General features: G+C 44.1%; 1 protein-coding gene across 31 annotated transcripts in view; it reads left to right on the plus strand.

Moving 5' to 3' along the window:
- ARHGEF7 (Rho guanine nucleotide exchange factor 7) overlaps nt 1-13,614 on the plus strand; it is a 180,340-nt gene that overhangs the window by 42,034 nt on the left and 124,692 nt on the right. For 3 of the 31 annotated variants that reach the window (XM_021929799.2, XM_021929802.2, XM_031655664.1), the window contains one exon: nt 8,475-8,694. The exons of the other annotated variants lie outside the window; for them this stretch is intronic. The gene's annotated coding sequence lies outside the window, so the exon portion shown is untranslated. The remainder of the gene's footprint in view (nt 1-8,474; nt 8,695-13,614) is intronic. 31 annotated transcript variants of the gene reach the window in all.

Consider the following 13,614-nt stretch of genomic DNA (forward strand, 5'->3'; position numbering starts at 1 on the left):
CGCCCGTCTCGGCCTCCCAAAGTGCTGGGATTACAGGCTTGAGCCACCGCGCCCGGCCTTAGTGATGTTGAACATTTTCTAATCTGTTGGCCGTTTGTATGTCTTTTGAGAAATGTCTGTTCGGGTCCTTTGCTCATCATTTTTAATCAGGTTATTTTTGTTTGTTACTGAGTTTTAAAATATATTTTGGATATTAGCTTCGTATCAGATGTATGTTTTGCAAATACTTTCTTTCCATTCTGTGAGTTGTCTCTTAATTCTGTTGTTTCCTTTACTGTGCATAAGCTTTTCAGTTTGATGAAATCGCATTTGTCTTATTTTTGCCTTTGTTTTCTGTGCTTTTGGGGTCATATCCAGGAAATCATTGTCTAGATTAATGTCATGGAGCTTTCCATGGTGTTTATTTCTAGTAGTTTCATAGTTTCAGGTGTTACATTTAATAAGTCTTTAGCCCATTTTGAGTTCATTTTTGTATGTATTGTGGGACAAGGTTCCAATTTAATTTTTTTGCATGTAGATGCCCATTTTTCCCAGCACCATATGTTGAAACTGCCCTTTCCTGATTGGGTGTTCTTGGCACCTTTGTCAAACATCTGTTGACTGTATTACGTGAGTTTAATTCTCAGCTCTCTATTCTGTTCTGTTGGTCTATGTGTCTGCTTTTATGCTAGTGCCATGCTGTTTTGGCTACTGTAGCTTGGTAATACACTTTGAAATCAGGTAGTGTGATGCCTCCAGCTTTGTTCTTTTTACTTAAGAGTGCTTTAGCTATTTGGTTTTTTTTTTGTGTGTGATTTCATGTGAATTTCAGGATTGTTTTTCTATATCTGTGAAGAATACCATTGGAATTTTGGTAGACATTGCATTGAATCTGTGGATCACCTTGGGCAATATAGATGTTTTAACAATACAGGTTGAGCATGCTGATATGGTTTGGTTGTGTCCCCACCCAAATCTCATCTTGAATTGTAATCCCCATAATGCCCACATGTCTAGGGAGAGACCTCCGGGAGAGACCTAGGAGATTATGGGGATTACAATTCAAGATGAGATTTGGAGTTAGAGATCAGCCTGGGCTACATGGCAAAACCTCATCTCTACCAAAAAAGAAAAAGTCTATTGGACAGTGCTGGATCCAGTAGAATCCTAGGAGATTGGATCATGGGGGTGATTTCCCCCATGCTGTTCTCGTGATAACGAGGGAGTTCTCAGGAGATCTGATGGTTGTGTAAGGGGCTCCTTCTCCTTTGTTTCTCACTCTTCTCTCCCCTGCTGCCCTGTGAAGAGGGACCTTTCGCCATGATTGTAGGTTTCCTGTGGCCTCCCCAGCCATGTAGAACTGTGAGTTATTTAAATCTCTTTTCTTTATAAATTACCCAGTCTTGGGTATGTCTTTATAACAGTGTGAACATGGACTCATATACATGCCAAACCTGAATATCCAAAATATTCCAAAATCTGAAACTCTTTGAGCACCAACGTGACACTCAAAGGAAATGCTCGTTGGAATGTTTTGAATTTTCGGGATTTGGGATGCTCAGCTGGTAAGTATAATGAAAATATCCCCAAATCTGAAATACAAAACACTTCTGATCCCAACTTATGTCACTTCTGAGCATGTTTACATGATGCTGAGTAGCACAGAGCATACTTGTGGCATGGGTGCTGAATGGTCAGCTCGGCACATTCACAGCTAGATCAAATTGCGACTTTGATCTTCAGTTGATTTCTCCTTTTTTGACTCAGGGTTATTACTCACTCCTGGTAGCTGCCCACGATTATCAGGTGTTTGCTTTGATGGGGGATGGTATGGAGGTAGGGAATGTAGTGCCTGACCCGAACTCCTTGACTGGTTGCTGTCGTGCGTTGCCACTCGCCAGCTGTGCCATCAGGAAAGTGGGTATCACATGTGCTTGCCCTTTGTGTCGGTTGTGAGGATTACGTGAATTCATGCAAAACTCTTAGAACAATGCCTTGTAAGTTGGAGATGCCAAAGAGACGTTAGCTGTTATTACCATTTGCATTATTCTTTCGTGTAGTTGGAGCCACATGGTATATTTTAAATCTTTACCCAGGGTTTCATATTAATTTTATAAACTTGAGTAAATAGAGCTGTGTAAGAAGAAAAAAAGTCATATAATGCTACCATCTAGAGATACCAGTGTTAAAATTAGTATTTCTTTTTTGGTCATTTTTTTTTATCCATTGCAAATATGTAAATATATTTTTAAACTATCCGTGCCATCATAGTAATGTTTTATAACATGCTTTAATTTGATCCAGTGCGAGTCTTTTCCCATGTTAAATAATTATTTTACTACTGATTTTAATGGCTGCCTCTTAGTTCCTGGTAATAATCCCCATTTTTGGATACAGAAGTGGATTCTGAGTTTTCACAGTTGTGAACAGTGAACTGTGCAGTGGACACTTCTGTACCACACCCTTAATCCTTGATTTTCTTTGTAGGACAAATGCCCTGATAGAGCACTGCAAGGCCAAACGTAGGGACTTTCAAAGGCTTTGAACACCTGCTACCGTACAGCCTCCAGAGAACTTTTGCCAGTAGCAGTACATGAGAGTACTCCTTCCTGTCCTGTGGATGTCACGTGGACAGCTGTCTTGTATCTGTTGTATATTTTCTTTCCCTTAGGAAGATGGGAAACCTGTTATGGATAAACATTTTGGCTTTTCTATCTTATATCTTGCTCAGTGCTTTACATTCTGCGGATATTGCAAACTAAAATAAATGTAAGACACTCAACATTTCCTACCTTGGACTTTTGAAAGAGGATGTGAAAGAAAAGCTGCTAGAATGGAAAATAAAAGTTGAAAACCCCAGAAATTTACAGTGTTATCAGCTGTTGCACAAGTAACCTGGCATGGCTGTTGCACAGGTAACCTGGCATGGGACATTCTTGGGCCACTCTGCACACTGGCTGTAAATGCATCTTGAGACTGTCTGCAAAGGTGAGAGGGCAGGTTTTCATTTTCTCACTTTACAGTCGAGAGACTTCAAAAGGAGTTCAGGTGGCAGTCCAGGATTGTAAGGAGCTGGGATAATTTAGTGAGTGAGAGGTTTGGGAAGAGAAATTACCTTACCTATTTCTAAAACACTCATTTTCCCTGTGTATTTTTAAAGGACAAATTCTTTTATTATGCTGCTTTGCCTTATGCTCAGTTCTCTTCTAGATTTTTTTAGCCAAGATTGTGATTAGGATTTCACACACAAGAGTAGTTAAAAATATTAATACTTTTGAAAGAATTAAAACATGGGAACCACTTGCTGAAACTCAAAACTTGTTGATACAGGCTTAATAATTAATTGCAATAAAAGCAGAAGTAAGTCTATAGTCTGTTTGGGATGGGATGCCCAGCCAAGGGTTGTTTTTGTTTTGTTCTAGATTCAGACAGATGAGGAGGTAAACTGTTTACCGAAACTTGGCTTTGAAGGTTTATGAAGCACCAAAGATATATTTGAGGCATTCTTTTTAGCTGGGCACCCTTCTGTACTGTTGATGCCAAGCATAAAACGGTGGGTCACAACATACTGTTTATTGTCTAATTTATTAAATAAGCTGTTGAAGCTTATTCCTATATAGAACTTTAGTTAAGGAAGTTAAGTAAGAAAAGGACTGTTCAGGAGAAGAAATGAGTAACTGTTCCCTGAACGTTTTGTAGGTAGGTTAAAGAAAGACAATTTCCATTCAGATACTGTAATTGTGTTTTAATTTTACCTGGCAAGAAGTATGAGAGATGGCCCTCTGTCTTGTACCTTAGTGCCTGGCTGTACTGTCTTGCTGGGTGAGCACGAAGTGTTCCTATGTATCCAGGCTGCTTTTCTAGTGTGGACAACTAGACTTCCCCCTTCATTTAAGATCTTTGGAATGTCCTAATTGTCTAGATCAGCACTGCAATAGAAATATATTGGGAACCACAGATGTGATTTTAAATTTTTTAGTTACTACTTTTAAAAAGTGAAACAGTTATTTTTCATTTTTAAATTTTTATTTATTTATTTTTGAGACAGGGTCTCACTCTGTTACCCAGGCTAGAGTATAGTGGTGTCTTCATGGCTCACTGCAGCCCCCACCTCCCAAGTACCTTAGACTATAGGCACGTGCCACCATGCCTAGCTAATTTTTGTATTTTTTTTGTAGAGATGAGGTTTTGCCATGTTTCCCAGGATGATCTCTAACTCCTGGACTCAAGCAGTCTTCCCACCTCAGCCTCCCAGAGTGCTGGGATTATAGGCATGAGCCGCTGTGCCTGGCTTAAAGTTAATTTTAATAATGCATTGTATTTAACCCAGTGTATCCATACAATTACTTCAACCTGTAATTGATATATACATATTATATATCATTATTTTAGGTATTTTATATCAGGTATTTTAATTTCTTCACATTAAGTCTATAAAATCTTGTTGGAATTTGTTACGGCCACAGCACATCTCGGTTTGCGTTAGCCACGTTTTAGTTGCGCAGCGCTCCGTTGTGAGTGGCTCCCGTTTTGCCTGTTGCAGTTAGATTATTTAAGAGCCTGGAGGAATACAGTGATCTTTGAAATGAAATGGGACCAAAGTTTGTTGAGAACAGATTGTGTGTCTAGGCATTTTACTTGTAAGGTTTTGTTTAAACCTCACAATGCCCTGCAGAGAAGATGGCAGTTCCCCACTTAGCAGATGAGCACCTGAGACTTGAAGTGATTCGGAAGTCCCAGGTCCCAGCTCAGCCAGTGAAGAGATTCGGGATTTGAACTCAGATGCACCCACTCCACCGGCTGGGTTCTTCATACAGGCATGCTGCTGTATAGTGTGGCTAATGCAGGTGAGGTATTTGACAACATCAAGGCAATACTCTTAGGCTAACTCCTGGCAAGGCCCATGGGCAAGTTCTCAGGAGAACTTACCTGATGATAGGGCCTGCCTCATGGGCGTGCGACTAGTGTTGCCACACAGGGCCCTGTGCTTGGTTTCATGCTCTGCTGTTGCCATCAGGAACTCTTAAGAATTTTTTGACGAGGAGCTTTGCATTTCCAATTTGTGCTGGACCCTGCAGTTGTGTACTTGGTCCAGCCTGCTGGGATTGTTCTTACAGGTCTGTGATCAATAACTGGAGTAAGCAGCATTTTCTGAGTGCTTATTATGGCTTAGGCCCCATTATGAAGTGTGTGTTAACCCAGTCTAAAAGTAGCTGTCTTAAGTTGGTATCATCATTTTCCTCACACAATTACGTCCCTGACCCCAAGCGAGCAGAATTGGGATAAGAATAACCCTCAGCAATCCCTGCTATCCCTAACTTTGTTTCACTTTTTAAAAGTAGTTACTAAAAATTTTGAAATCACATCTGTGGTTCCCAATATATTTCTGTTGCATATTGCTGATCTAGACAATTAGGACATTGCAAAGATCTGAAATGAAGGGGGAAGTCTAGTTGTCTGAACTAGAAAAGCAGCCTGGATACCCAGGAACACTTCGTGCTCACGCAGCAAGAACAGTATAAGAATTGCTTAAAGTATTTCCTCCTGATAGGAAGTTAGGATAATTTGTCGTCTCTCATGCATTAAAAATTGCCTCAGCTTCCAAGGCGGCCACCATTTTTCCTGTCGGTAATAAGGACTCGTGATAATATTGGCTGTGCGTTTTGTTTTTCTAAAGGATCCTTTCGGGAAAGCCATCCTCTCCAGCGTTGGGATGATAAAAGGATGGGAAGTCGAAGTCAGCTTGAACTTACCCATCAGAGAACACGTTGGGGTTGAGTGGAGGGAAGAGCCTCTCCGAGGAGTTGGAGAGAACTTTCCACTCACATTATGTCTAACTAGCCAGAGGATGGGCATTGGGACAGTGTACTTGTAAGGTTCCTTCAAAGCCTGGCTTGTGTGAGTCAGTGATGCTGCTGCTCTCGGACGAGCTACCAGTTTAATAATAGGACTTAGCTCCAGAGTCTGTTGTCCCTTTTTGACCCTTGACACGGGACACAGATCCCTTAGTAGGTGTTCATGCCTGGCCCATGTGGGCAGCTGGGTAAGTGTTTCCAGTGCAGCCGGTCAGTCGGTCTCACCCAAGAGTCATGTCACTCGTATCTCATCTAGTTGTTCAGCAAGTACCGGCAGCACTTAACACACGCAGTAAAGTAGCGAGGCTGTTTTGCCACCATAAAAATGCAGTTGAGTTTTGCCTAACGTGAAAGTATTAAGTTTCTGTGTACTCTCTACTAGCCACAACCAGAAGGTTGTGGAGGAACCTTCTTGGAGGAACAAGCCTTCTGGTTTGTTTATCTGCATCTATCCCCTTCCCCTTGGTAAAACAACTGTGAATTTGGTCTTAATTAGCTGTAGTCTGTTGAACCAACTCAGTGTAGCCAGGGTAGAGGCAGAAAGAAGTGTCCGGCACAGCGGTGCAGCTGAGGGCTTCATGTTCCTGAGTTGTTGGCATGAGAGAGGGATTCAGTGGTCAGCTCTGCATGGTCTCTCATTTTCTAGCAAATAGAATCCAGAGTGGATGGCCTCATATGTGTAAATTCTCCTGAGACTCAAATGGAAATTAGTTGTCCCTGAGGTTCTTCATGCTTGGCTGATGGAACTAGATGGTTTGAGAGGGGTATTTTATAGAGTAAAGGGTGAGATTAGGGCTAGGGAGAACAATGGTGGTAGAGTGGCCTTAAAGACCAGCCTCCAGGAAAGCCTCTGGCAGTTGGAGTCCCCACTCCTTGCCATCTGTCACATCTGGTTCATCTTCCTTTTATAACCCCAGAATCTTGGCTTTTCTCTTTGTCTACCACCATTAGCCCAGGCTGTCCACATGCCTCACCTGGATCACTGCAGCAGCCCCTGGCCAGTCTATCCTTGCCTTTCTCCAGACTGTTTTTTCCTGAAATGCAAGGCTGATTTTGGTCATTTTCCTCCTGACTCTGATTTTACCTAATGTCTTAGACTAAAACCCATGACCCTTGGAAGAGATGGAATAATAGGAAGTGAGGCCGGGGAGTCGCAGGGAGCGAGATCAGGTGGTCCTGCGGGTCCTGTCTTTTCCTCCAAGTGATACGGAGCCTCTGGGGGTGTTTGGGCCGAGGCGGGAAGGGATGTGATGTGAGTTTTAACAGGATCATTTTGGCTGCTGTTTTCAGTATAGACTGTAAGACTAAAGGGCAAAAGCACGGGAACCAAAGAGGACAGGATGGCAGCAATCCAGGTGACCTCCCAGGTGATGGTGACTCGAACCACAGTCCTGTCAGCATAGGTAGCAGGAGAGACTGAATTCTAGTTTTATCAAGAAGGTAGAGATGAGATGATTTGTGGATGGACCAGATGGGGTATGCGGGAGAGGAATAAAGGAGGACCAAGGGTTTGGCCTGAGCCGTTTGAAGAAGTTGCGTTTGGGATGGGAAGCCTGGCAGGGCCAGAAGTGGGCACTCAGCTTCAGACATGCTCCGTTAGGATATCTGTGAGATGCCTCAGTGAAGATCAGGTCTAGACTGCAGGGATGCGGCCTGGGCTGGGAATATCAGCTTCAGACTTCTGCACAAGCAGGTTCTGATTGTGTAGAGTGATGTTCCTGTTAGTCTGTGTCGTGTGGAAGAGTGTCTTAAACACATATTTGGGCAGGTGCTGCGGGGAGGAGGACGTCCATGCCTCAAAGAGAATGAAGGAATACCTGGTGAAGGGCTGGGGGAGGAAGTGAGGAGGTGTTAGTCCTGGAACATCCGAGGCCCACTAGACGTGCGTACTGCTGTTGCTCATTTCCTGGCCAAGCTGTAACCACCTGAGTAAACAGTAGGTTTGTTCTTGGGTCAGGTGTATCCACAGCAGTCATTCAGTGCCAGGGTACTTAGGTCCTCTTTATCATCAGAAAATCACAGAGAAGCACCGTGTGAAAATAGGTTTGTGATCATGTAGCGCAAAAGTTGGCAAAGATATGATCTCTGGACTATTTATATGTGAGCTTAGGAGAAGCCGAGGGCACGTTGTCATCAAGTTGTATTTTATATTTCTTTTATCCAGTAAGACTTGTACATAGCTTAAACAATAAATGATACTTAGAGCCTCAAAAGGAAACACAGTGCTTCCTGCACCCTCCTTATCCCAGAAACACACTCTCAGCTGGTTTCTTCTTGGTCTTTGCTTCCTCCTTTCCATATTGTATCCTGGCACTGTTGTTTCTTATCAGTTTTGGTTAATAACTGTCTAAGATGAGGGTGTAGCTCTGTTAATCTCCTCTTATCACTCCTGTCCCCCAGTTCAGGAGAATCATTCTTTGCCCTGCATGTGTGACGTGAGATTCCTTGGTGCAATGTCAGTTGTTTTAGCCAATGTATTTTCTTAGTTATAAATGACATGTGTGCATTCAGAGCAAACAGAGTGTTACAGGCACACGTAAAGGGAAACGTCCACTCCTCTCTCTCCCTCCTAAACACCCTAACCCTGCTTCCCGCAGGAGCCACTGCTGAGCGCTGAGACACACATGGACTCTTTTTCAGGAGTGGAGTTGAGGCCGTACTAGGAATGCTGTTGCGCAGTTTGCCTCTTTCCGCGGAGAACATAGTGACTTTCCTGTGGGCACCGCTGTGCTGGGCGGCGCCGGCGCGAGACAGCTACACGAGGCGCTTTCCAGAGGACGGAATGCCAGAGCCACCCCTTCCTCACGGGACACTTGAACAGTAAAACCGAACCTTCTCAGTGTGACGGTGTGGAGTTCTGGTAGGAGAACAGGGTGACTGTCCAGCCTCGATAATGTTCCCTCCTTGGCAGAGTGATTTCCTTCTGCTCGGTTGGCTTCTTCAGGAGTTGGGCACCGAGAGCCTGGGGAGAGGTTCCTGGCTTACCTAGGTTTTTCCTCTCTTGTCCAGGTCATAGGGAGACGGCCAGGGTAGCTGGTGGAAGGTGCTAGCCCTCGCCTGTGCCTGCTTCTCTGCCGCTCTCCCGCTTGGTCTCATCCACTCTGTCTCTCTGGTGTGCGACAGCTGTGTGAGGCCCCACTGGGCAGGGGTGTGGGTCCCCTCCAGGCCTGCCCAGCCACCTAGCAGCTGTTGCCATTTCAGGCTCAGAGTCCCCGCCTCCTGCAGATTTCTTCAAGCTCTTCATGCGGCCTTGAGGATAAACACGAGTGGAGAGTTGACACTTTTCCTTCCATGTCTTTATGTTCTCAGAATGTTCCGAGAACTTGAAACATTAACAAGAAAATACCGGGGTTTCCATATAGAGGTGGATAAAATAGGCAAGAATTGTTCAGGTTCAGTCTTGAATGGTAATGATTGAAAAGTGATATCCTTATAGATTATACAATTTTGAAGGTTATGAAAGGGTTTCAGTAAATTGTCCATTCTCACCCCCCAGAACAAAATCACAGATTCTCAAACCCTGGGTTTAATTTTTTGAAGCTTGAGAGATGATTTTTGAAGCTAAACAAAGGAAATATTAAAGATGCAAAAATGACATACTTTTGTAGTCTTGATGTGTTAACTCCAAGAAAGTGATGCTGTGTTGAGAGAATAGGTTCCTTGATGACTCATCGCCAGTGAAGTGTTTATGGAAGCCAGGAGTATTGGATGACGTGAGGAGGGTAGGTGACATTGCTCCTACAATATGTTCTTTGGTGCCTGTGCCAGAGATGATGCAGACAGCAACTCGCTGTTCACAGTTTGAAACAGACCTTATCATTTCTCTTTAAATCAGTAGTTCTGAACTTTTGGGTGTTCAGTAATTTGGGAAGTTGGCTTAGGTAACAAATAATGACAATAGTAGTGGTTAAGTTTGGGGATGCTTACTATGGGGATGTGCCAGGCAGAGGCAAATCTGTTTAACATGGGCTATTTATTTAATCCTTACAAAAGTCACTTGGCCTTGTTGGGAAGAGAGGAAAGTCGTATATTAGGAGAGAATTGCAGAGGTCATTACTGCCACTGTATTAGTCTGTTCTCACATGGCTATAAATACCTGAGACTGGGTAATTTGTAAAGAAAAGAGGTTTAATGGGCTCATGGTTCCACAGGCTGTGCAGGAAGCATGATGTTGTCGTCTGCCCTGTTTCTGGAGAGGCCTCAGGAAACGTACGGTTGTGGTGGAAGGCAAAGGGGAAGCAGACTCCTTTTAACCGGCTGGAGCAGGAGCAAGAGAGTGGGGTGCGGTGCCACACATCTTGAAACAACCAAATCTCACTGGCACACACTCACCATCACGAGAACAGCACCAGGGAAAATCTGCCCCTCACGATCCAGTCACCTCCCTCCAGGCCCCACCTCCAGCACTGGGGATTGCACTTGGACATGAGATTTGGACAGGAACACAGAACCAAGCCCTATCAGCCACAGGGGCTTCTTCCTGGTCATTGCACTGGTAACCAGTATGGTGCTGAAGCTACGGGGACCTTGTTTGTGAGACATTGTTGGAAGATTTTTTGGTGGAAATATATTTTTAACTTTGGAGTCATTAATTTTACTCTAAAATACTATTGATGCTGTTAAATTGATGAACGTTTAATGATCACCTCTGTTTGCTAGACACCGTTCTGGTTGCTGGAGGTGGCTTGGTGAGGGAGGGAGGAGGGGCCCTGCGTCTTAGGGAGTGTAATTCTAGTTGGGGAAACACTTAAGCAAAGGAATGAGTGTGTGAAGAAATAAAACAGCCATGAGCATCAACTGCAGAATATCGGGGGTGAGGCGAGAGACTGCCTGAGTGCTGACTTAGATTGGGTCGTCAGAGAAGGCCCCTCTGCGGAGGTGACGCTTTTAGGATTTGCTCTTACAGCCAACATGATAAAAGCTAGCCACTCTTCCTCCTCCTCCTCTTCTTCTAAGCTAGCCACTCCTCCTCCTCCTCTTCTTTCTCCTCCTTCCTCCTTCCTCCTCCTCCTCCTTCTCTTCCTCCTCCTCCTGCCTCCTCCTTCTTCCTCCTCCTCTACCACCACCACCACCACCAGCACCAGAGTCTCACTGTTCTCCCTGTTGGAGTGCAGTGGTATAATCTCAGCCCACCGTAACATCTGCCTCCTGGGTTCAAGCAGTTCTCATGCCTCAACCTCTCAAGTAGCTGGGATTACAGGCATATGCCACCATGCCTGGCTAATTTTTGTGTTTTTAGTGGAGACCAGGTCTTGCCATGTTGGCCAGGCTGGTCTTGAACTCCTGGCCTTGAGTGATCCACCTGCCTCCCACCAGTGCTGGGATTACAGGCATGAGCCATCGTGCCTGGCGCAGTCAGTCAATCTTCTGAGGAAGACCAAACATGGATGTCAGAATTGCTCTTCTGTTGACCATTTTCTTCCTTGTCACTGGAATTCCTTCTTATTTTATGTCTTATGTAGGGAAGCTGGGTGAGAATTTATCATGTTACCTGTGTTATCAATGGCCTTGCACAAGGCTGCTCACTCAAGTCTTCCTGCCTTTACTGAATGCAGTGCTGAGTGGCTGTGGAAAGTGCTGTGTGTTACCCTTAGGCCAGATTCACTTTCCAGAAGGTTCTAGAAGGTTCCTTGGGAGATGATGGTGGCTGCCCCGAGGGTCTGGCTCTGCTCTGCGAGGACTTGGGAGAACCCTGCCAACTGATGGTGCCCAGGCCCCTGAAAGCACAGCCTGCTCCTGTGTGTTTGAGGTAAAAATGGGAGACCTGCTTGTTCGGTACTTGGGACAAGAAGTTTGATTTGGGAATTTAATTTATGGCAGATAACAGATAATCAGTCTTGGTCTTTTTTGTTGCAGATGTAAAAAGCAGCAGTGGTTATCTTTAATTTTTAAAAGCATTTTATCCTTTTTCTGTTGTTTGTGTTCATAAGAAAAATGCATGCATACCAAATATCCTTCGTAAAATAGGGAACTAAGAATTTTGTGTGTGCTGGATTTTCTTTTTTTAAAATTATCGTTTGAAATCTGTTAAACAAGGGCTTGAACACAAATGAAAGAACTGGCTTTTACTTTAAGCTTAAGCTCACCAGTGCACTCTTAGAGTTACTTTTGTTCAGGGGTCTGTATAACCAAACGGAGTTAGCCTGAGGAAGGTACCGTTTTTTCCACATTTTGTTTGTGATGAGGAGGCTAACATATAAACTGTGTCGGCTGGCACTGTTGTCACCATAAAGATTTGAGGTATTTGGGTTTTGGTTGTAGCCAAGCCTGGTGTGGGAGTTGTGTGTGCAGGGGCACAGGTGTCTGAGCAGGGTGTGGCTGCTCGGTGCTGGATGAGGCTCGTTGGTGACCGTCTTTGAAAGCAAATTTAAAAAAAATAGAGTGAAAAGCATTAAAAATAATCTCACTTTGTTTATAGAGTTACACTTTAATATTGCTCCAGGTTGCATACTTGAATGTACAAGTCCTTCCCCTTCACGCTTTGCTGTTTTACTTGAGGAAGTTGGCTCATTGTGTATGTGTTCAATTTGCATGAGCAGTTTTTACGTGATGGAGCAAACATCAGCGTGATCTTTGAAGTTCGCTTGGTGAATGCTTTTCTAATTGGGGAAAGCTGTTAAAGTTTGATTTCAAGAGAAAAAGGAAGAGATAAGTCAATGAGCCTCTAAAAACAAAGCTCTTCTGTGGCTGCCATGGTCTGAATGTTGAAATCCTAACCCCCAAGGTGACAGTATTAGGAGATGGGGCCTGTGGAGGTGACCAGGCTCATGAATGGGGTTAGTGCTCATACAAAAGAGGCCTCAGAGAGACCTCTGCTCTCGTGCCGTGCCATGTGAGTTTGCAGTGAGTCCAGCTGTGAAGAAGCAGGCCTTCACCAAATACCGTATCTGTCCGTGCCTTCATCTTGGACTTTCCAGTTTCAGAACTGTGAGAATATGTTTCTGTGGCTTATGAGCCGCCCAGGTTATGGTATTTTCTTAATGCAGCCTGAACAGCCCAAGGCAGTGGCAGAGAGCATCAGTACACGGTACCCTGAGAGAACATGTTCGCAACCTTGACGAGGGGCTGGTACTGTAAGTACGTAAGTAGCTGTTATAAGCCAATAAGGGAGATTATAACAACATGAATTCAGTTCTTTAAACGGAAGCACTCACTGAATCAGTGCTCTAGGGGCCTTTAGAGCATAGTCTCTGTGGAAATGTGGTCCTGGAAGTATATATCCTCTTAATGTCCCTAACGAAATAAATTCAGTTCTATAAAAATAAACTCTGTTCTATAAATGGAAGCACTCACTGAATCAGTGCTCTAGGGGCCTGTAGAGCATAGTCCTGTGGAAATGTGGTCCTGGAGGTATATATTCTCTTAATATCCCTGAAGTTGTGGCATCCTCCAGTTCCAAGTCACGTGGTGGTGTCACTCTCCAAGACTGCAGGGAAGTTTGTGATCACCTCATCCTGTCACAGTGTCACATCCTCTCTGCTTCTGACCTTCACACTTTTTGGGAACCATTTCCTCAAAGGTGCCCCAAGCCATAATAAAACTTGGTTTTAAAAAGCCTTTTTTGTCTTGCAGTAGATTTGAACTGTCATTTGCACACTTAGTGAAAGCACCCTGCAGACTGGGTCAATAGTAGAGAGAGGAGGGTCCTGGTGCTGTAAAGCAAGGCTTGGCAAAGTTTTCTGTAAAAAGCTAGATAGTAACTATCTTGTGGGGGTGGGGTAGGGCAGACCTCTGTTAAAGTTACTCTGCCATTGTTCTGCGACAGCAGCCAGAGTTGGCA

The sequence above is a fragment of the Papio anubis genome, chromosome 15, assembly GCF_008728515.1.
Source record: "Papio anubis isolate 15944 chromosome 15, Panubis1.0, whole genome shotgun sequence".
Taxonomy (NCBI): domain Eukaryota; kingdom Metazoa; phylum Chordata; class Mammalia; order Primates; family Cercopithecidae; genus Papio; species Papio anubis.